The 22,630-nt window shown below is 33.7% G+C and overlaps 1 long non-coding RNA gene and 1 pseudogene across 1 annotated transcript; both read left to right on the top strand.

Moving 5' to 3' along the window:
- Nucleotides 1-9,930: 9,930 nt before the first annotated feature.
- Nucleotides 9,931-12,566, top strand: LOC110268211 (uncharacterized). Its single transcript, XR_002356318.2, has 4 exons — nucleotides 9,931-10,072; nucleotides 10,156-10,212; nucleotides 10,298-10,355; nucleotides 12,323-12,566. It is a non-coding gene; the product is annotated as an uncharacterized LOC110268211 (long non-coding RNA).
- Nucleotides 12,567-17,151: 4,585 nt separating this feature from the next.
- Nucleotides 17,152-17,918, top strand: LOC148582015 (protein GLUTAMINE DUMPER 5 pseudogene; annotated as a pseudogene).
- Nucleotides 17,919-22,630: the final 4,712 nt, after the last annotated feature.

Below are 22,630 nucleotides of genomic sequence, written 5' to 3'. Positions count from 1 at the left end.
TTTATTAGTTTATTATATTATTAACTAATAATGTTCAAAAATTAATATTATAACAGTCAATTTTAATTAATATTATAATAAATTATCAAATAAATTTAATGTCAAATCTATTAAAAATTAAATTTTATTTAATTTAAATTTCATATATTTTTTTAATATTTTTATTTTTAAAATAGATCAAAATTAAAATCATAAAAAGATAAAAATGCTAGGTGTCCAAGTGTTTTCATTAACTAAGTTAACCAAATTATTAAAATTTAAACTTCAGACCTCCTCCTCCTCCAACATCGTCATCGTCGCTGCCGCCAGGGACGGATTCAAGGGGGGTAAGTACAGGGAGCTCCTGGAACACCAAATAAGCAATGGTAAGGCTGACCTATCTTTTCTTTCTTGCTTGTTAGAATTGATATTGAATCTAAATTCTAGAGAAAGGAGAAGAGCAGCGACACCAATAGCAAATCGCACAAGAGGCGAAAGCCTTGGGAGTCGCTCGAGAGATGGAGATAGGTGAAACACTTGACTTTACAGAGTATGATCGATGGTGGACGGAGGGTCTAAAGAGATCTTACAGAGGAGACATGGTAGGCGATTGGTAAGCCGATGTTCTGATTCATTTTTCTAGTTTTAGACATAAAGAATGCTTGTTGAAGAATGAGCCGGCGACTAGTAAAGCCGCTGAAGAAGTGTTTGAGGCAGAAGGTATCCATTGATGCACCTTTAGCTTAGCATCAACTTTTGTGTTGTGCTCTGACGGCTCAGCACGAAGGTGCTTACGAGACGCTACTCGAAATTAGCTACAGGCGGTCAGAGTTGGGAAGGATTGGGCGGCAAGCACACAGTCGATGAAGTAGATCCGGCCCAGGGTGTTACCCTGCACTTGTAAGACGGCCCATACAATACCAGGGAGGAAGCAAAAAAAAACGTTAAGTTAATATTCTAGCGGAGATGAGGACCATCAGACACCGATTCTAAGGATTCAAGATACAATACAAGAGAGAGATAGAGTCATATGGTTGCAACACGACTTGGGAAACCTTTTTGTGGCCTTGGCCTCCAACAAATTTTAAATTCATATATTATTATAATAGATGCATTATATAGAATAAAATTTAATAGTGTAATGATAGTAAAAAAAAGTTGGTATTCTTTATGTATTAGGGTTTAAATTTTTCTACTTGTATTTATATTATTTGTATTTTTTTATTTGATTTAGAGTTTTCTTTTTTACATTTCTTTTTTTAAAATTAATTTTAACATCTATAATCATATAAAAAATAATTTAATAATATTTATAATAATATTTTTTTCTAATTTTTTTTATTATTTTTCTATTAATTTTTACCTTTATTATTATATAAAAATACTTTAATATATTTTAAATTCACATAACAAAATTGTTAGTGCAATTAATTTATATTATTTTCTATCATATTTTTTAATGATATAAAACATAAAAATATAATTCACTGTCACATAAATACTTAATAAAGTAAATTAATTAACAAAATATTTAAAAATAGATAATTTTATATTTTATTAGACGTAAAACCATAAAAAAAATTATGAAAGAATTATAAAAACTAAGATAATTCTTTTATTTAACAACTATTTATTAATTTTTTAATTAAAAAACTAACTATAATTACATTTATTATCAAATATATGACATTATATATGATTATATAACATTTTAATTTTCGGCCCCTCCATTCTTAGATTTCTGGATCCGTCCCTGGCTGCCGCCGCCATCACTACCGTCGTCGTCGCTGCTGCTGCTGCCGCTGCCACCATCTTCTTCTTCTTTAATTTTTTTTCTTTGTGCATTGAATGTACCTTTTTTATTGAGTGAGATTGAAAAGGTATGAATGCCTTTTATATTATTTTTCTATACTCAATATTTGTGTGGCATATGTATGAATTTGCGTGCTATGTTGAACAAAAATGTGTGCTATGTTTAAATATTTGTGTTTTGTAATGAACCAGAATTTGTTTAATGATTCCTGACAAAATAGTGTGAGTTACCAGGCTATTAGCTTCGGTTCATAGCTGTAAAAACCGAACCAAACCGGTCGGTTCGACTGAAAAATCAGTGAGCCAGACTATAAACCAGTTCGATTTCTTTTAGACCGTTTAATGATAAAAAACGACATGAACCAGTGAAAACCGATATGAACCGGTGAAAACCAATCAAATTTGATAAGAACCGGTAAAAACCGGTCCAACCACTTCGATAACTCTGCCACTCTATGGTGCTTCATAGCCGCGCATCTCCACCTGTGATCTAGTGCTCCTACGGTCCTCCAGTGTGCCACTTGTCAACCTGGGATCTCTTGGTTATAGAATCTCGTAGTTACCACTCTGCCACTATGTTTCTCAATACTCCATATGTCAAAGACTAATTATATAATAAAATCTTGAATTAAATAATTTTATAATAAATATCTAATTTAATTTTAATTTTAATTTTAATTTTAATTTTAATTTTGTATTCTCTATTTTTTGAATTAATTATATTTTTAATTATGTACCATTATTAATAGAAATATAAATTTTACTAAAAATTTATTAATTTACTTTATCTTTTTCAATGTTAGTGTTGTGATTAAAGTTATCTGTTTTGATACTAGTATTGAAATTTACTGATATTATAGATTGTTATTCTTATTGTGTAAAATTAAGATACTATTGTACTAGTACTAATCAAATTTATGTCTATCTTTATATTAGTTGTCTTTAAAATTTGAGATTTAGTTATTCTTAAAATGTTGAAGATATGTATTTTAAATTTTTGACTATTTTATATTTTTTATTTACATGAGACCGATTTTATTGGTTCAACCAATAATTTATCGGTTGAACCAATAAACCAGTGAACCAATAGTCTGACCGGTTTGATCACCGGTTTGATTCTTATAACTATGGCTTCGATTACTTGTGTTGTTTTTTTATACTCAGATATTTGTATGCTATTGTATATCTTTTTGTTTTTTCTTAATTATGGTTATTTATGATGTTCTTAGTTTTCTTAATTGAGTTGTTTGAAAAATTAGTGTTATTCTATGATTCTGGTTTTTGTGTTATATATGTGAATTTGTGTGCTATGCTAAACAAAAATATGTGCTACGGTTAAATATTTGTGTGCTATGATAAACCAGAATTTGTTTAATGATATCTATCAAATTAGTGTAAGCTACCAAGCTACTAGCTTCGATTACTTGTGTGCTATAAAAATGAAGGGGTGTGTGTTGTTTCACTTTATTTGATTTACACATGTGATGTGGTATGGTGTAACATAACTCAATAAAGAATATACACATAAAATTTGCTGTCGGAAAATTTGTAGCAAAATTTTTGTGTTATGGTTCAAAAATTTGTGTCCTATGTGCAAAAATTTGTGTGCTATATTATTAAGTTTATGTTACGTTCTAATTTTTGTGTGTTATACTTCAAAAATTTGTGTGCCGCAGAAAGTGTGAAATACTCGTACATGTTGTGCAAGCTCTTTGAATTGTGCGCTTATAGAGCATTGGAGCACGTGTCACGCATTTCATTTTGAGAGTGGTTTTTATTGTAGTTGGGTCAACTTGGTTGGACTTAGTTCCCAAAAACACTTGTACATGTAGCATCTATAACACCCTAATTATCCTAAGCCTTACCCCGCGTTGTAAAGCAAAGGTTAATCAAAGGTTATGACAGTTCTAAGCTTATACATAAGATATATAGAAGGAATTTGTAATATCTAGAAGCCTGATGAAGGTATACAGCTCAAAACAGGATTTCAAAAGCGCACAACGTACTCACAAAACTACTAACTTGAAGCATAAGAAATAAGTATAGAATAACCAAACATCATAGTATAATAGTATAATATCATAAGACGCTAGCCACGACTCGCGGAGTTTAAGCCGACTAGCCATATACAGAACACGTATGAAACCAGACAGTAAAAATAGCTTATACAAGTTTGTTCTCTCAAATACAAGCCTCTAGGCCAAACAAAATACAAAAGATAGATGTATAAACAAGATAAACCAAAAAGACTCCAAAAGAATCCAAGATCCTTCGCTTCAGTCACCATCCAAAACAACTCACCAAGGTGGGTTGCGACCTGCATCTGAAAAACACAACAAAGATATGGTATGAGAACCGGAGGTTCTCAGTATGGTAACAGTGCCCAGTGATGTAGGATATAAGACCCCGGGACGCCGAAGGCAATCCTAAGCTCCATATCCATCACAAAGTTTCATCTTAAAGCATACTAAAACCATAAAGCATATACACATAAATCTTATCTTGACTTAAAACCTTAATAGCATATAGAGGGAAATCTATCTTAGGGGATTACTAACTAAACTATTCACTGCTGTCCCACAGCCTTCGCCATCCTACCCTCCGTGCGATCCCATCGCCACCGTCTACCTAACCTCCTCAAAGTCCATACAAATACAGATAATACAAGCAAGTAAAACACAGGTAATATTCAAATATATAACAAGTAATTCAAGAAGCAAGTAAGCATATTATACACTTAGGCAAACTCAAGTAATCAAGCAAACAAGCACATAAGAGATGCATATGATAAATGTCTATCCTATTGACTCGTGATATCACTTGTCGGTCCATAAATGCCAACCCAACACATCCTCCCGGATGTAGCCTTTTCTGTTACGCCAGGGATATAGTGCCCTGCACACTCATGCAGCAATTCTTCTGCTATGCCAGGGATATAGTGCCCTGCACACTCATGCAGCAGCTCTTCTGCTACGCCAGGGATATAGTGCCCTGCACACTCATGTGGTAGGGAGTCTACTACGCCAGGGATATAGGCCCCGCACACTTCCTGCAGCAGAGAAGGAACCAACCACAACAAATCATGCAGCAGAACAAGCTGCTACGCCAGGGATATAGGCCCTGCACACTCTCAACATCCAACAAATCATGCGGCAGAAGTATCTGCCACGCCGGAGGTTTAGGCTCCGCACACTCTGATATAATCCAATCATTTCCTCATCATCACATCATCACCAGACGTTACCATTCCTCATCTCAAATCACTTTTAGTTATCAATTCATATATATTCATCCATATCATCATTTCTCTTCGAGTCCTCGACTCATCTCAACCGTCCTCAATTCATGATTTCCATTCCGAATGCATAGTCCCTCAGTTCTCATCTCATATACCAATTCTTCTGTAATCTCCACCCAACTCATTCTCAGTACACCAGAAACCTAAACCTCCATTTTCTAATTTATCATATAATTATCTACGAGAACCCTTAGGTTATATCCAATGTTCCAATACTCAAAACTAGGCCCAAAAGTCTTAAAAAGGTGTTACAGAAGCTTACAACCGTGTTGGGGAGGTAGAATAGTTGAAAACAAAGCAAAATTTGAAAGATAGGGCGTATGCGTCCGCACAGGGGTGTGCGTGCGCACGTCCAGGAAATTTTTAAAAGTGTGCGTACGCACAGGGGTGTGCGTACGCACAGGTAGCAAAACACAAAGGGTCTGTGCGCTCGCACAACCTATGTCAGTGCCCCCAACAGACAGTTCTCCCCGACGTGTGCGTCCGCACAGGTTGAAATGTTTCGTTAGATATGCGCGCGCACAAGCTGTGCTGGCGCTGCCACCAGCACGCACTTCCCTTCCTGTGCGTGCACACAGGTGTGTGTGCGCCCGCACTGGTCAAAATTCTTGCAAGGTGTGCGTGCGCACAAGGCTGTGCGTCTGCACATATCAGAAAACTCAGAATTTTGTAACTTTGCAAAATTTTCAGATTTTCAACACCAACTTTGAATGATCATAACTTCCTCTACAAAATTTCAAATTTAACAAACTTTATACCGTTTAGAAGGGTTTTCAAAGATCTTTAATTCTAAGAAAATTTCAACAAATTTTAAAAATCGAGGCAAAAGTTATAATCAATCAAAATTCACCAAAATTTCATTTTTACCCAAAATCACAATTTTCACAATTCCCTTTCAAAACACAACCAAACCAACCCAAGCCACTCCAAAACTCCAATTCTCATCAAATTCAACACTCTATGGCATATTACACCAAATCTACCACATTTTTCCTTATCTACAACATCAATATCAATATATCTCATATATCCAACTTCATTAACAATTTTCCAACTATATTACCAATAAATCAACATCAATATCACATTTATCAACATAATCCACTACTCAACTTCACAAATCATGCATCCTCAACATATCACTATTAATCATCATTATCAACTCAAAATTCATCATCAATCATTATCATACAATTGCACCCAATAACTCATCAACCATTCAAAATCCAATCCTATCCTATGGGTCACTAGCCTAAGTGTCCATGAATATTATATACTACATAAAGGAAATCGAAATCATACCTTGGCCGATTCCCAATATGAACCAAATGAGCTTTCAACCAAAATCCAACCACCAAAGTAGTTCCAACAAGCACCAACAAGCTCCAAACTCACAATAATCAAGCTATATGCATATAAACCACCATAAAATCAACCTAGGGCTCAACATAAATCAAATTTCACAAGAGTTTAGTATATCTTACCTCTCCCAACAGATTTGATGGCTAAGATCCAAGGCTAAGTAAGGATTAAAGTAAACCTAAACATCCAAAATCACAAAACCCATTTAACCCAAACCCTAACAAAACCCAAAATTTTGGAGAGCATAACTGGAAGGATTTAGAGCTTACCTATAGAGTTTCTTGGGTGAGTTTTGTAGAGCTCATCACAAGGAATGCGTAGCCGCTGACGGCACGCAAATCAGAGCTCTAGAACTCAAGATATGATCTTGGGAAGATGGAGGTGGTTAGGGTTTTCTTCTTCCTCTCCTCCCTCTCTCAAATCTGAAGTGTGAGTGTTTATGGAGGCTAGGGTTCATTAAATGAACCTTTATATATGTTGGACTTGGGCCCAACTTGGGTCCGGTTCAACCCGTTAGCGTTTTTAGCCCGTTTGGCCCAACTTCGGGCCGAAATTTTAAAATTAACGCCCGATTTTCTATTTCTAATGTTTTTCTAAGGTTTTTTACTGTCTCAACTTTTTCTCGCGCAGCACCGGGCAGATTTGAACTGGTTCAACTGTCAGTTCACGGTTTTTCACAGTTCTTCGCAGGAAACACATTTTCTGACTCAGAAAGACCCATTGAGTCCTAAAATAACCTTTAAGTCCTCAAATTCTTATTCTAACTTTTTGGAATCTAATTTGGGGCAATATAATCACTTAATTAACCGGTTAATTAATTGCGGTTCTTACAACATCACTCTACCTGTAACACTCTATCACCCTAAGCCTTATCTCTAGCCGTAAAGCAAAGGGTAACAAAGTGTTATGATAGTTCTAAAGCTTATATATTAATATGTATAGAAGAAAGTAATAATACTAGAAGCCTGATGAAGAAAGAAAGCTTAAAAACAGAGATACAAAGCACGTAACGTTCACACGAACTAACTACAAGCGTAAAGGTGCAAGAGATAACATAATACATATAGAAATCAAGATAAGTGTATATATGATATACAAAAGAAAACTAGTCACAGCCTGTGAAATTTAGGCCGGCTAGCTCAAACAGAAATATAATAGAGTTTTTGAAATAAAACAGCAACATCCTAACTCTCAAAGTAAGCCTCTAACACAATTAATGCAATATACAAAAGAGAGAGTATAACTACATCAAAATAACCAAAAGACCAACCGATAGAAGAGATCCTCTGCTCCGTCACCGTCTCACAAACTCACCGAGGTGGGTTGCGACCTGCATCTGAGAAATAATAACAACATATGGTATGAGAACCGGGGGTGCTCAGTATAGTAACAGTGCCCAATAGATAAGATATAAGGTTCCTGGACGCCAAAGGCAATCCTATAACTTCACACTGATACAAGATTCAAATTTAAAGAAATATATAACTTAAACCAATAATAGGGCAAACTAACTTAAGGGATTTCTAACTAACATAAACATCGCTGTCCCACAGCCTTCACCAATCTATCATCCATGCGATCCTATCACCACTGCCTACCGAACCTCCTCAATCCTAGCAGAAAACACAAGTAATGCACGCAAGTAAAACACAAGTAATATACATTTACAGCAAGTATTCAAGAAGCAAGTAAGTATATTATACATTTAGGCACAAGATGTAAGTAAGCAAAGTAAACAAACATATAGAAGATACACATGATGAAACCTGTCCTATTGGCCGTGATATCACTTATCGGTTCAACTACCAACCCGACACATCCCCTCAAGATGTAGCCTTTCGGTCACGAATAATTGGTACCCTAGGGATATAGTGCCCGGCACACTCTCCAAGGATATAGTGCTCGGCACACTCTTGCGACCCGAAAGAATGCGAACAGAATACTCAGCCTCAAACCTCACATCTCAACGTAAGCGGAATTAACCATCGTCCTTACGGCGGCACCGCAACCTCGACAAGCGGGATTAACCACCGTCCTTGCCAAGCGCATAGCGACTCATCAATCTCAATATATCAATAATATAGAATCAATCTCAGTGATCACTGCTCATAGCACAAGTTCATTATTACTCATATCATCACAATCATTCATTTTCAAGTCTCAAACTCATCATCAGTTCTCAATATATTATCATCTCAACTCTCCGCCAATCCACTCAAGTCATTCCATCCACAGAACTTCCCAAACCTAAGTCTCCATCTTCTAAATTCAAACAGAAATTATCTAGTCTAAGTTACCAATCCATCCTCACTAGCCTCAAAGTCTAATTACTAGTTAGGAGTCTTAAACAACATTTAAAGAAGTTTAGAAAGCTAGAGAACCATTTGAAATTGCAAGAAGATAAGTTTTCAGCAAAATACGGGTCATGCGTACGCACGCCCCTGTCCGCCTACGCATGGGTTGGAAAAAGGTAGGGTCGCGTACGCATGCTCCATTTGCGTATGCGAGTCCTTAAAACAGCAAGGGAGACTCGCGTCGAGTGCAACATGCCACATACACATACCTGTAAGAGTGTCATTTCCGAGTACACATGCATGTGCCACGTACGCAAGGGTGCTTTGTAACGGCCTAGCTTTTAGCCTCGAAGAAACAACGGTTTTTCGGGATCAAACGGAGATTTTTGGAATTTTTAGGAATTTTAGTGCATATAAGCACCTCTGCTGCACAGGTACTGTGTCATCAAGCTGCTGAGTCAACAGCTTGACTGCACGAGACACCTCTCCTGATCTAAGTAAGCACGTCGTGAAAAGTTGCGTTTTTTAGCCACTTTGAGTCCGAATTTCAAAATTCTGATTTCCGTGGTTAGTCTCTATGTGACGAGCTGGTCTCGAATTTTGAGAGAAAAATTATATTAATATAATATTCATATATTATTATTTTATTTGGAATATTATATTATTATTTCCTTTGCTGTGGTTAATGTTCATCTATGTTTAGTAATATAATAACTGAGCTAGAAATTTACCGGTAATGGATAATACCGGCATTCCTAGATGAACTTAGCAATGCTAATGCTTCATCATATATCTTTTATTCTCATGATTATCATGTTACTAGTATCATTTATACTAGTAAAGCTCATGCTTATCCTTTAGTAGTGTAATATGATGTATCTAGTTTTAGTAATTATCTCCAAAATGATATTTTATTATTAAACTCTGATGAGTCAGCACCCAGTGACATGTGGCTCTCCCAGAGTTAGCCACCACATGTTTCCTTTCTTTCTCTACAAGCAAAGCTTTCTTAAGGAAAAAGTAAGAAACACTTGTATTCTAATACATCTAGCTTTAGTAATTATCCTTTCTTGAGATGTTTTTACACCAAACTTTAGGATAATGCTTATCCTAACCCACGGTCTCCTAGGCATCATCATTACTATCATTTTTCTTCCTAAACAAGCTAGAATTCCATGAGAGAAAACCAAGACAACTTCCATGAACACCTGAGCTTCAATCTCCGTTCTTTCTCAAACTAAAACCTCTATCAAAAATCTAATCCGACCAAAGTATTCATCTCTTCCTCCTCTTCATTTCTATGCCAATCTTCAAAGAGTAAATCAAGGTATGATGGCTGCTCCTCCTCCTTGAAGTTTCAGCCATGGTGGAAACTCAAGCTGATGATGTTTTCTTCATGTTTTCTCTTAGGATCTCTTGTTCAACCACCATAGGCTCTAAGTAAACGTGATTTCTAGCTGCTTTAAGGTGAGAATAACCTTCTTTTCATCATCATGAAGCTTCAGCCTTCATGGTTCATATGGTTCTAAATTTGTTTTTGATGTTAAAATAGGCGTAAAAGTGCTTTTGGAAGCTTGTTTTTGGCTCAACTTTTGGCAGCAGCAAAGGAGGTAAGGTTTGGTAAATTAATCAATGATTGGCTGTGTTCTTGAAGTGTTAAATCATATCTTGTTGCTGAGGCTTGATTTTGAGTGTTTCTGTGATGGTTTGATCATAAGATCTTGTTGTTTAATGCTTGAAAATCATGTTTTTGATGGTTCTGAAGTTGTTGTTATTGTTGCTGGAAAACGTGGCTTTCCAGCCATGAAATTCATGATATTTGATGTGTTTTTGATGTGTATTTGATGGCTGAAATGTTGCTCTTTGGTTTGGTCAAAATCAGGTAAAAATCAGTTACTGAAAAGTTTGAAAAACTGGTTGAAAATCAAGCTGAAATCTGATGAACTTTTGGAAAAATATTTTTGGTCTTTGAAGGACAAGAAAAACGTTGGTTTTGATGATTTTGGGGTCAAATTATAATTATTAAAAAGTTTAGGGTTAAAAGTTAATTAAAGAAAAGTTAAAGGGCCAAAGTGCAAATATTAAAAGTTAAGGGGTCAAAATGCAATTTCCAAAAAATTCAGGGGTCAAAATGTAATTTTAAAAGTTGAATAAAATATTATTATTTTAATATTAAAATAATAAAATATTATTTTATTGTTAATATTATTTTATTAATAATATTATTTTATTAATAATAAAATATTGATAAAAAGACAGTTTTTCCTAAAAGTCTCAGGATGGAAGTTTTAAGTCTATAACTCCCTAATTCTCTTTATTAAACACCTAAGTGAAGGTATAAGATAAGATATCGAAGAATGTAAGGTAATGAAACAAGTTCTAAAAACTTGCAAACATGTTAGAAAGAAAGGGAGTTAAGAACTATATAGCAGTGTGCTGTTGTGATGTTGTGATGTATACAGAGAATTGTGAAATGAGATCACTGTGATGCTTGACTTATGATTGTGGAAAGATGAAAAATGATGATTTCTAAGTGATGGAAAGTATGGTTATATGTGACTTATGAGCCTTCGGGCGATGCTTGAGAACGGTTATGTAAGAATCTGCTGCAGAGAGGCAGTCAGATAAATGGTGGTGCGACCACTGAGAATGCTTTCCTGGGATACTTAGCTATAGTGCTGTTCTGTAAGTCAGAGGACTCTTACAGAGGTATCGAGAAAACACAACTAGCATATGCTCCTGTAAGTCAAAGGACTCTTACAGTGAGTGTTTGTGTGTGCTCTTGTAAGTCAAAGGACTCTTACAGTGAGTGTGTTGGGCAGACTAGCTCCGTCCTGCAAGTCAAAGGACTCTTGTAGTGGGTAGCTAGTGCCACTCTGCAAGTCAAAGGACTCTTGTGGTGGTTTGCCTTGCAAGTCAAAGGACTCTTGCGATGGGTATTGCCAACAGGAAAGCCTTACCTGGTCAAAGGGCTCTGGGTAATGTCGGGAGCGGGTCTATAACCGACAAATGAGCTCATTACCTGCAGTAGGACTAGACATGCATCATACTTGCTTGTGCATATTGTAATTGATTTTCCTATGTGAATAATTCTGTTTACTTGCTAATTGCTATACCTGATGTAACTGCTCTTGATTGTGCTTGAACCTCATTACTTGTGATTGTGATTGAAGTTGGTTGGGTTGTAGTGTATTGGTTGTGAATGAGCTATTTTGGCCTGAAGCCATGATTGATTATGTGATGGGCCAGAGGCCATGATTGACTTGAGTTATGGTTTAATGAGGTATGAAATATCAAGCTGGTTCAGCATAGACTTAATGAACCTATGTTTGGAACAGGTTGGTCATTCATACCATTAGGAAACTTTTAAGATTCTTTTATCTGAAAAGTGAGTTTTGATTTTTGGTTAATTAACTGATTTCTTTTAAAAAGGTTTTGCGTTTTTGATGGTTAAACCATTGATTTTCAAAGGACTTAGAAACTTGCAAGTGGACATTATAAATGAACTTAACTAATAACCCCGACCTTACTAAGAACTCCCCAGTTCTTACCCCTTCTCTCTCCCTTCTCCCTTCAGATGGAAGCATGAGTACCCTTCCGTAGTTCGCTGAAGACGCTCTACCTGACTTGAGTTTTGAAGACCTAGAATGTACTTTCCCTCACATTAGTAGTTTAGAGGGACTAGGTGAGTGAAGAGTCTAGGCTAGCCTGGGCGCCAGCTTATGGACTCCTTGAACAGGTCAGGGCCTGGGATGTTGTATGTATGTATAAGGTTATTATCTAGCTATATCTAGGGGTGTTCTAACTAAAGATCTATGATCTAATAAAGGCTGGATGACTGAATGACGTCAGTTGTTTGTGATGTATGAATTTATATAAATGTGTGTTTACTTTTGACTGCTTATCTTGTTGTTTCTTATGATATCATCTATGTATGTTCATGCCTGACAACTTAAATGTTTTGAAAAAATAATTTACCCCGCAAAATAACAACACTTCAACAACGAATCAGGCTCATATGATAAATAATAGATAATAATTAGGAAGACAAATTAGTAGCACTCAGTTTTCGGTACGATCTAGACATACTGAAAAGTGGGTCGTTACATGCTTGGTAGCAGTCAGTCCCCGCGTTGCGTGCAACAGTTCGCGTACGCATGCCATAAAATCTTGGAAAATTTTAAAAGCTGCAGAATTCAGATTTCTGCACCGATCTTTGAACGCGCATAACTTTTTCGTTTTAAAATATTTTCCATCCGTTTTTTGAATGTTTTAAAGCTCTCGGACCCAACTTTCATTTAAATCAAGTTTCATCAAAATTGAGGATCCGAAACCAAATTATGCCTCATCAAATTTAGTAAAAATCAGTTTATGCAAAAATTTGCAAAACCTCTAGCTTTTAAAACTCACAATGCCAAATCAAGTTTTCCACAGCCCAAACAACCCCAATTCAACCCAAAAGCAATAATAAACCTTCTTCAACCGTTCCTTAATTATATGACTATCTAAACCATACAATTCTCTCTCAATTCTTTCAACAATTCTTCAAAACCATCAACCTCAACAATTCCAATCCAAACCTCAATCATACCTCATTCATACCATTCTAATCCATTATAATCATTATTTATCAACATACCATCATAAGCATGCTCCAAAACATACAATTTGTTCAATCTTCATCAAAATACATATACCACAAACACAATTCAATCAACCATTCATTTAATTCAATCCTATCCTAGGGTCCACTAGTCTAAGTTTCACGAAATATTGCATATTAAATAAAAAAAATCGAAACCATACCTTAGTCGATTCTCACGTAACTCAAAACACTGAAAAAGATCTCCAAACAAGTTCGTCAAGCTCCACCACCAAAAGTCCGACTCTAATTCCACCAACTTCACCCCAAACACAATAATTCAAGCTACATACATATAATTTACCATACGTTAATTCTAGGGCTCTAAATATACCAAATCACAAGGATTTCGAAGTTACTTACCTTATCCGACGGTATTGGGACAAAATCCAACAATAATCCAATGCTAGATCACCCATAAACAACCAAAATCACAAAATCTATTCAATAACTAAAGCCAAATTTTTGAAACTGTTATTGCTGAATAAAGAAGTGTGAAATTTGAGTTCTTACTAGCAATGCCTAGCTAGAAATGACGGGTTCGGCGAGAGCTACGCGTGGCCGCAAATGACATGCAAATCGGAGCACCGTAGCTCAAGTTATGAGCAATTAAAGAGAAGAGTGAATACTGTTTTTCTTCTTCTTCTCCTCTCAACTCATCACTCAGCTGCAATCCTCACTCTCTAAGTATTAATGTGGCTGAAATGGGTTCATTTAGTGTGTTATATACGTTAGACTTGGGCCCGATCCAACCGCGTAGCGTTTTAGGCTCGTTAGGCTCAACTTTGGGCAAAAACATTTAAGATTAGTGCCCGATTTTTAATTTTAAATACTTTCTTAAGTTTTTCTACCGTTTTTATCACTCTCACGCAGTACCGGACAAACTTAAGCTGGTACTGCCGGGTAATTTATCGGTACGCATTTTTACGCAATTTTTTGCAGAAAATTACATTTCTCCACTCGAAAAAATTCACTGAATTCAAATCTCACCTTTAAATTTTTAAATTAAGACTTATAAATTTTTAAATCTATTCTGGGCAATTAAATTGTTATTTCATTTTATTTTTAAACGGTTCTTGACCTAGACCTACCTTTATTTTGTTAGGTGGGGTAAAATTTTTCAACCACATGTTTGGTAGAGCAAGCAGATTCACCTTATTTATTGGCATATTTTAAACCGTTTACCACCTTAGATTTGGACAAAAAAAAAAAGAGTTAATTACCAATTCAGTATCTAAAAGGTTCAGCTGCAAAAAAAAATTTTTAAGGATGTGTTTGTTTTGAGGTATTGGGACAGAAATTGAGGGATTGAGATTTAGTATTATGGTTGTTGGTCCAAAGACTGGTACTAAAATTTCAGTCTCCGTTTTCAAAATTCCAGTATTTCAGTACCTTCAAAAAGTGGAGACATAGGAGACTGAAATTTTTGGAGATAGAGACTGAAATTCCAACTTTACCCTTTGTACAAATCAAATTAGGGCTTCATTCTTACTAGCCCCTCATTCTTTCATCTTCTCATTCTTTCTTCGAAGACCTCCAGTTGCAGCCTCTGCATCGCCAATGCTAGGACAGCCACCTCGTTGCCGCTGTCGTAGCTGCTGTCGTAGCCACTGCTAGGTAGGTGAGTCGCCATCGAAGTTCATCTCCTATCCCCTGTGTTCTCATCTTCTCAAATAAGGTAAAATGACAACGTTTTGTACCTACCAAGCTTGCACAGCATCCGTAAACAGAGGAGACCAGATCCGTTGAGAGAGAAACAGAGAAGACCAGCGAGACAGCTCCGAGATGGTGGTGATGGTGGCGACGTAAACCCAGAGGTGCGCAAACAGCAGCAACAAGCCAACAACGCAACCCTCGAAAAAGACCTGGCGGCGCGATTGTGAACCGTGCGAGACTTGTAGACGCACCTTGTTCGTTCGGAATCTTTGGCGGTACTGTTGACGGCAGGAAAGATTGGAGGATTCTTTCCCTTCTCGGTTAAAATTTTAGGGGAGAGGAGAAAGGGACTGGATTGAGTTAGAATTGCATTTGATTACTGAAAAAAATGAAATTAGATTTGGGTTAAGGTTGTATTTTAAATTTAAAGGTATTTATGTAATTTTAAACATTTTTATTTCTACTTTTATTTCAAATCAAACATAATACTGAGACTTTTCAATCTCTATCTCTTAATTTTAGTCTCTCTTTTAAACACTACCTAAAAAAATATTATCAACAAAATAATTTTTGAATAATTTAAAAATACGACAAATATTTATTTCCTTCTTTAGTTTCCACTTTCCACATCCAGCATGGCGTTGGTTGTTACGTGGATGATGCAATGGATCATTTAAGAACACAAATATTACGATATCAAATACATTTCTTGTGTTGGCAAAAGACTTGGATCAGCATCTGCTAGAGAGAGCTTATTATACAAGCAATTAATTAAGGGACGAAGTTCCTATTGTAGTCGCATACCGAAGATATTCAACGATTTCCTCAATATTAATAGAGATACTGATCCATCTTATAGCGGATATAGTATTAATTATATCTGTCTTTGCATGCCCAGCTTAAAGATAAATACACAAAGGATAAGTGAACAACTGAACATAACATGCATATTATGTAATTCTTTTTAAGTAAATATGTGATATTATTTTAAAAAGTTTTAACCATGCATTAACTATGCATACATGATATATGTATATCATGATTGCTAATTTTCGTTGACTTATAGACACTTTGATGAAGAAAATATTTATAACTAAACTTGATTTATTTACATTTATAATAAATATAAATAGAAAAATAGAATAATGATTAATTATTTGTGATTATTTTCAATGTTCCAGAAAAATTTTGATTTTTTTATTATTTTGTGTCAAAATATTTGATTATTCTATTATAAAAAAAGTTTGATTATTGGTAGTTGATTATGTTATTAGAAAATATATGAAATATGTATAATATATACATAAATATATAATAATTAATTTTTTATTTTTATAAAGTATTTTTAATAAAAATAACTAATTTCAAATTTACGTTATTTCCCAAAGAAGTCTATAATAGTTCTCAATTTTCGCAAAATAAAAATTATATAATCGTTTCAAGATTACTGGGGCCTTCTTTGACTTTGGGATGCAATGCATGTGTGAAAGATGAAAGAACAGATAGCCACATAGAACTTTCATTAAAAGAAAAAAGGAGAGAACAAAAATAATATATATATCAATGCTTTAAGATCAGACCAGTATAATTTTTTTAATTAATAATTAATTATTAATATTTAAAAATATTAGCTAAAAATATAATACTGGACTATTTAGTTAAAGGTATTGAAATGTTAACCACAAATACTAATAACCAATATAATCTAAAATCGTTAATTTTTTCACATATATTTAAATATATATATAAAAAAAATTATTCATACATTAAAATTAGTCACTAATATATTTATATATAAATATATAATTTAATTTATTTTTAATGTATATTATATTTTAACATATATTTTATACTAGTGAGTAGTGACTGATTTTAATATATACACGCCTTATAATTGCATATAGAGATAACCCCTAATGATGAAGAAACTTCCAAGAGAGGCGAGGATGCCCGGGATATGATGCTTCAAAACACACGAAAGAATATATTATTTATGGACGAGTTCAAGCATTAGCCTATGTTATCCAAAGAAACGAATAACAACAACAAAAATTCCATTCATCACAATTTCAACATAAGTGGGTCCATTAATGTGGATGTAAGTCACCTTATGATTCAATAATTCATATATAAATAAATAAATCCCTTCTTCTATGCCATATCCCAATAACACGACTACAAGTAACTAAAACCCATCCTCAAAGCAAAGCAAAGGAGCACTAAAATTATATGCTCTTTAATAAAATAAATTCATATAATTGAGGTCTTTAATTGCAATTTGCAAGAAATTAAAGTACTCCGTAATGGATGCAGCAGGAGGAGGTGCAACAAATTTGAGAAACGTTTCATCTCCAACTCCGTACCTGTTTGGTGGCTTAGCATTCATGTTTGGACTCATTGCAATGGCATTGATGCTTCTAGCTTGTTCTTATCACAATCAACAACATTCTTCATCATCTACCGATAATACCTCGCCGGCAAAGACAACAACGGGAATGGAAGTGGAAGATTCGGAGCCTAAGATTGTTGTTATAATGGCTGGAGATAGCAACCCTACATACTTGGCCAAGCCTATGTCATCGTCCACATGTCACACTCAAGAATCCGTTTAGAGCAACATGTTTTCATCGATTGCAATTTGGATTGTCCCTGTGTGGCCGATAATCCGATACGAAAATTGCACAAATTACAGTATCGTGGCTACATGAAGATGTCTTTATACATCATTGCTATAGTACAACGATTCTCTTAGGAAATTAATTAGTAGGTGTAGCTAACTTAGAGTCAATTAATTGAAAAATAAGTTTATTAAAAAAAAATTATTATCTTAATTTTTTGAATTTTAAAATTAAAAATAAAAATTATTTTTTAATTAGTTAGCTCCAAATTGGTTACACCTTAGTTAGTTTTTTAGATTTTTTTATAATATAAATAATGAGTTATTGTATATACAAAGACGAATTCGAATTCTTATATTTATTTAAGTGGATGAGTGAACGGATTACATTTTCCTTTAAAATATACCGATGACAAAAACTATCTAACACACGGCCAAAGAAGTAGAATACAAAAGATGAAAAAATTGTATTGGACATATATTATTTTTTTATGTAAATTTTTTGTTATTTTTTAATTTAAATGTGATTTTTTAATTTGTATTATAAAATCAATGTGATTTTCGTACACACATGTAAATTAAATAATTGAAATGATTAGGAATGACAAAAGAAATTCATATTTGTAAATACCTATAAAGATTACCTGCAATGAAAATACTAACAGGATCATAAAATTCTCATAGAGACAAAAATTTGCCCCGCGAATAAATGGGGACGAGGTAGACATTAAGGTATTCGTCCTATGAAAATCAGCGAAATTTTAGTGAAAGTAAATTTATTGAAATACTCTTATATATATAAGTTATGTTAGTAATTCTAATTTATTTCATTTTAATTATATATTGAAATTTTTATGTGTAGTTATTATGTTAATTTGTGTTTATTTTAATATATTTGTTTGAATTGTATTAGATTTTATTATGGTTGTGTTAATTTTGTTTTAAAAAACTTAAAATTTAATATCCATGAATATCTGCAAGTATCCCTATCTCTCACGGAGATAAATAAACGACATTTTTTTTAATAAAAGAGCTCAACACAATAAAGTGGAGCGACAAACAAGGAATACTACGACATGAACAAATATGAAAAAAACTTACTTAATGTCATCTCCAACATAGTCATCAACAACAAAAAGGATCTAAATTACTCCATTCTCTAACACTGTTTAAAGATTTCTAAATAAACGACATTTTATTAAACGAAAACAAAAATAAAGAAAAATCCCATCTTTATAAAAACCCATGGCCATTCCTAGAAATAATAGCCTTTAGATGTTTTGGTTATGCTGGATACGGTGTAAAACATAATTGGTATATCACAAAATAAAACAGTAATAAAGATGAAGGGTTGAAATTTTTTTTTGTCGCCAACCCATTTTTACTTACAAAATCGTCCATAAGATTTAACTTAGTTTTAAAATCGTCTATTTTTACCAAATTTTAAATTTTTATTCCTAAAATACCCCTAACTAAAAAAAATAAAAAGAAAAAAGAAAAAAAAATGGGTTAAGGGGGAAAGGAATCACACTGTGGGGGGAGGGTTGGTTTAGGAAAGAAGAGCGGGAAGGGAAGGTGGGGAAGGGAAGGGGAAAGGTCATCGCCGCTGTTGCCGCTGCCGTTTCTTGTCGTTCGATCCTTGCCGCCGTCCCTGCTCCTCATCGTTCAGTCCTTGCCGCTGGATCTCCCGCGAGAGTGGACGTCGCGCGCCGCTCGCTGTTTCTGCTCCTTCTCCTCGTTCGGTCGTCGGTCATCGCTGCTCCTCGCCGGTCGCCGCTCTCCTCATCCTCCTCGCCGGTCACTCGCCGCTGTACTTCCTAGGGTTCCAATTCTTCTGTTTCTTCTATTAATTATATTGTTGAATTTTTTTATTTGTGGATTTGTTGATTTGTTGATGCTTCTGGTTGTTTCTACTTCTGGATCTTTTGTTGTTGTTGTTCTACTGATTCTATTATTCATTGTTGTTGTTATTCTTCTATTTCTGGTTGTTTTTATTGTTGTTCTTCTTCTGATTCTATTATTCATTGTTGTTGTTGTTCTTCTGCTTTTGGTTGTTGTTTCATTGTTGTTGTTTCTGCTTCTGTTTTAGGCTTTTAGCTTCTACTTAAGCTTTAGCTTCAACTTCAGCTTCTGGTTGATTTTGGAAAAGAAAGGGGAATGATATTTTCGTCCGAAACACGATTTTAAAACTAAATTAAATCTTAGAGATGATTTTGTAAGAAAAAAAGGTTGGGAATGAAAACTTTTCAGCCTCTACCTTATATACCAAAATCGTACTTAACCTTAAAGATGAACGAGGGTGAATGAAAAAAGAGGTTTTTTTCTTCGAAGTAAATAGTTTTTTATTTTTGATATATTAAGTTAATTCTATTCGACCTTTTTTAATTTTAAAAAGTAAATTATTCTTGTAATATGTCACATTATTATTAAATGAAATAGATTGACTTATAATGATCAACTTAAATTACTCAAACTCAATCCAACCGGAACATCAAAATCTCACTCATTATGCTTGAAGATAATGAACCGTAGCGCAGATGCACAGCGTACGGACCTCACGACCATAACATGGTTCGTGCTGGACAAACAATCAGAACACCCTGAATCGCGCGGTGACTTCACCATCTTACTCGATCACATTGTTCTTGGTTGCAATTTCCTCTGCTCTTTTGTTAACAAGGAAGTTTAATTTATTTTCTAATTCGCTCTCATTTCATTTCATGTAATTCCGTTTCATTTATTCTATTATATGATGATACTTTACACTTTGCACGCTGATCTTGCCAAACTGATTGGACTTGCTAGAGAGACTAATGTTTAGGCAATTATATATAAATTTTGTTGGATTTGCATTTTATTTTCATTTCAATTTTAATTTCATTTTATTTATGTTCTTTTGATGCCTTGAACACGAAAAAGTGAAGAGTATAAAAAACTTGATGTGATTTTCAACGAAGTCTTTATCAAGACATGATAAACAAACTAACTTTTTTTAATAATCCTAAGACATTTCATTATTCGAACTCGGAACACTTATTTAAGAAATCTAATGAGTTAACCACTAAACCAACTTAACTTAATTATATACTTATATTATAATATATAAATATTTTTTGTTGTGGTTTTTTTTTTTGTTGCCTTGTAGATAGGCCCAAACTAAAGACCAAACAAACCATATTCAACTACATTATTAACCCAAAAAACTACCTTCTCAACCCTGACAAAAAAAAACGTCTAAACCAAGTATTCCAAAAGCCCCAAAAAGATCAGAAATTTCATTTGCTTTTTTTTTTTCTTTTGAGCAGGTTTCCAGTTTTTGTTATTTATACATAATTTCTATACTTATCATCCAAAACTTTCTATATATTTTCAGAAAATATCTATTATTTAAAAGAACAAAAAGATAATAACTTTTAGAAAAATTAGTTTAAACTTCTTTATAGAAATATTTGTTGACCCAATATTTCTCCATGTTTTGACCTTTGCCCTTAAGTTTTAGGTGTATATGAAAAGCATATTTAAAGAAAAGTTATTCTCCATTTCTATTTTTCCCCCTTTAAACTAAAAAAAGAAATAGAAGATATTAGAACAGAAGTAAAGACAAACGCGGAATCCTGAGAAAACACAAAAAAGCAGAGGCTCCTTCTTCGTAACATCATCATCTCTTGCCGCCTCTACTTTCCGGAGAAGGCTAAGGCAAGTAAGCAACAAAAAGAAAGAAAAAACAAAATAAAGCAACTTAACAACGAGCATTCATATTCTCATTTTCGATCGACGTTCCTTCCTTCTTAATCAATAATTAGTTAATTACTACGAAGTTTCCCTAGCACTCACCATGTAACCATGTACCATACCGTACTTGGAATCCAAACATTTTTCTTTTGTTTTTTTGGTGACAAACATTTTTCTTTTGTTGCATACGGTATCTTTAAGTCGGACAGATAAAAAATTATTGGTTATAAATTTAAGTTTTATTAAGAGTTTGTTGTTAGTTAATAGATTATTATTTATAAAAAATAATATTTAAATTTTTGACATTTATTTAAATAGACGAATGAATTGTTTAAATTCAAATTACTTGAAAAAAATTTGTTCTTAAATTACAATAAAAAAAGTATCACCAATTAATTTAACACTCGATTAAGACTATCTAACTATCTGTGTCAAAATGATTCTTGTCAATATAAACAAATGGTATATATATTACAAAAAATTAATTATTGAATCAATAATTATATATTTATATATAAATATATATTTTTAATTTATTTTTAATATATATCATATATTTTAAATATATTCAAATAACTAATTAAATTACTTATTTTTTACCTACATATAACATAATTGGTCAAGATAATTGAATGTTGGATCTCTCTTGAGACTACTTGTTTCCAACCTTGCAACTAACTGCCTGGATAATTTTATGTGATGATCTGGCTAATAATAATATCTTGGGACATCATCATCATCAAAGTTTTGGTTGGGTGCGACACCAATAATAGCCTCCCAAAAGAGCACTTTTTATTTTTAATATGGAGAAAAGTATAAGGTGATACAATGTTATGGAGAATAAAAGTACTTTTTCTGCATGTGGTATTAGAGAGTTGAAATTGAATCGAAAAATTTAAAATAAGGAATTTGGACGATCCAATTAGAGAAAATCTACAAAAGAATATTTTTTTAATAAATTCGGGTCCGTTTTGATTAAAAAAAAATCTAACAACGGAAGATTCGTTTTCATTTTAAGAAAAAATTAAGAAAACAAAAATTGTAAACGAAAAATCCGTTTTCAGTTTAAGAAAAAAAAATGTAAATAGAGTCCGATTTAATTTTAAGAAAAAAAAAATCGGACGGCTCATGTACTTTTTAAACACGTTTTGAGTTTTGAGTCTTTATCACTTGTACTTGCCAATTCTCTTTTTAAGAATTTGTCGTACAATTTTGTGATAGAAATAGTGAAAAGACTA

Source organism: Arachis ipaensis, chromosome B10, assembly GCF_059453495.1.
Source record: "Arachis ipaensis isolate K30076 ecotype BB chromosome B10, ASM5945349v1, whole genome shotgun sequence".
In the NCBI taxonomy this organism is placed as follows: domain Eukaryota; kingdom Viridiplantae; phylum Streptophyta; class Magnoliopsida; order Fabales; family Fabaceae; genus Arachis; species Arachis ipaensis.
This window is presented reverse-complemented; position numbering and strand designations above follow the sequence as displayed.